The sequence below is a fragment of the Elephantulus edwardii genome, unplaced genomic scaffold, assembly GCF_000299155.1.
Source record: "Elephantulus edwardii isolate Elephantulus edwardi_28Jun2011 unplaced genomic scaffold, EleEdw1.0 scaffold00023, whole genome shotgun sequence".
NCBI classification, from domain to species: domain Eukaryota; kingdom Metazoa; phylum Chordata; class Mammalia; order Macroscelidea; family Macroscelididae; genus Elephantulus; species Elephantulus edwardii.
In genome coordinates, this window is record NW_006399773.1 from 26,490,438 (window position 1) to 26,493,291 (window position 2,854).

Consider the following 2,854-nt stretch of genomic DNA (forward strand, 5'->3'; position numbering starts at 1 on the left):
CATCTTCTGTGAAAATTCTTTCCATGTCTTTTGCACATTTTGTGATTGGGTTATCAGTCTTTCTTCTGGAGGCTCAGGAGTATTATGCAAACTTTTTATAAGACTCTTGTCTGAGATGGTATTACCAAATGTTTGTTCCCAGTCTGTAGGTTTTCTTTTCATCCTGTTGGGGAAAAAAAATTAATGCACACATGAATTTAATCTTTAGAAGGTTCCATGCATCAATTTTATCCTCTTAAGATTATGCATTTCTGGTTGTATTTGGCAGTCTTTTTTATACCTTGGACTAGCGCTTCTAAGCTTGATCTTAGTGATTCACTTTTAATGGAGAGGCAAAATATATCCACACATACACATGTGGTGGTAAGGAGCTGTGCTGCGAAAACAAAGGTACTTTTATAATTCACCAACTGCTCTGTGGGAGAAAAATGGGCAGTCTCCTTACTTGCATTTTACTGCCTATGAAAACCCACTGGAGTTTCAGTTGTGGGTAAGTTCAGACAGGATGCTATACAACAACGACATTCAGTAAAATCAGTAGTCACAAGTTTGGTATTAATAGAATTGAAAGAAATCTTCAAAGGACATGAAGCCATTATCAGTTTTATAAGATGAATGGAGATATTTCATATAGACAGAGTACTAATTTCTAGCTAAAAGAAAAGCATTGCTGAAAAGCACAATAGAAGATAAGTTGTCTGGAAGCTACATTTAGCTGAACAGTTCTAGAGTATAAAATATTTCCAGGATATCTGGAAGTGTAGAAGCCAGTGTATAAAGGCATTGTTACAACAACTACAATAACAAGGAAGATTATAATTTAAAACTGCTTCCAGAGTGTATCACCCATTTTTCTCTCATGGAGTGCAGATGGATTTGAACCATCAGAGGCACAACCTTGGGTTAATACTACAGCTCTCTATAGACTATGCCACCAGAGCTCCCTATATGTTTTAAATCTATAAATACATAAATACAATTACACAGACATGAGTTATACCATTAATTATTAATGTTAGATGTAGTAATTAATGGTATCAACTATAACGGTGTCTCTCTTTCTGAGTCCTTTCTCTGTACTGTTAAATCTGTATGCTGAGCAGATAATTTGAGAAGTTATACTACATGAAGAGAGCTTTGGTAGCCTAGTCGTATGAACTGTGCTGCAATCCAAAATGCATGTTGTTTGAATCCACCAGCTGCTATACAGGAGAATCACGAGCATCTCCTTCTGTGCAATTAACTGCTTCTAAAAACTCACTGGAGGGTCAGCTATGGATCTGTCCTGACTCAATGGTATTCAACAATATACTATATTTTTTTAAAAAGTCATGTCAAGACTGTAAGAAGACCCATCAACAACATTTGTTATGCAGATGATACAACCATGCTTGCAGAAATTGAAGCAGACTTGAAACATTTTCTGCAGAAGCTCAAAATAGTCTTCCATACAGTATACACCTTAACATACAAAAAACAAAACCACTGAATCAATAGATAACACTGTGGCAAAGAAAAGATTGAAGTTATCAATAATTTCATTTTACTTCAATCCACAATCAACATCTAGGTAACAAAAGTAAAAAAATCAAAAGACATGTTGCATCGAGATCAAGGACATTTTTTAAAGCACTAAAAAGCAAATACATAATTTTAAGAAGATGTACCTAAACCAAGCCGTGATATTTTTGATTGTTTCCTATGTAGCCAAAGATTGAATAAAGAATAAGGACAACTAAAGAAGATTGGTCACCCTTTGAACGGTGGTGTTGGAGAAGAGTATTAAATATAGTAGGTAGTGCCAAAATAACAAATAAATCTACTTTTGAGGAAGTGCAACCAACTAATTTGCTTCTTCGCAGCCAAGGTGGTGAATTTTTTTCTCACATACTTTGGGCAGGTATCTGAATGGACTAGTTCTGGGAAAAGGAATCATGATGGAAAAGTTAGAAGATCAGTTGAAAAGAGGATGATCCTTAATAAGATGAAGTGGCACAGTGACCATGACAATTTTCTTGAGCTTGGGGAGATCTTGAGGATAAAACAGGGCAGCAAAGTTTAGATCTGTTGCTTATAATCAACTTGATGATACCTAACAATAAGAACGACAAATGATTAATAATAGAAATATATTGGAGTTCTTATTGCATAATAATTACCTTCTGTCTGCTATGTTTCACTGGTGGATTCTTCACTTGATACTTTTGTATATCTTAAAGGAAAAGTTTATTGCAAATTATGAACACATTCACAGTCCCAAAAGAAAGTTGACTTTGGTTTTATGCTACTGCATTTGTTGCTTTACTATGAACACTTTTTCATCCTTTGGGTATGTTTTCCCTATGCAGAGATATGAACCATAGGATGTTTTTTTCGTGGTTTTTTTTTATTTATTAACAATGTTGAGCATTTTATTTGTTACATAGGCCTGATAAACTTGTTTATTTTTATTTTTCCTTTGTTAAATTTCCATTCAGTCATTGCTGCACATTTTCCTTCCTGACCACCATCCAGTTTTTTCTTTAAAAAAAATCTTTCATTTTTGTACAATTCTGCCCCCACCTCAGTCCGCTTTACTATGCAGCTCTTATTCAGTGTTGTTGTCGTACAGGTAATACCTAATCATATTTTCCTTTTAAGTGTACATTATTTATCCTGTCTTTTCTTAGTTTCCCCCCGATACCCATGACAGTCCTATTTTGGAACAATGGCATTCTGCAATATTTGTCCTTTTGTGACTGAGATATTTCACTCTGTATAATGTCTTCTTGGGTCACCTATTTTGTATAATATTTCATGAGTTCTTTGTTTTTAAATGCTGCATAGTATTTCAATGTGTGAATATACCACAATT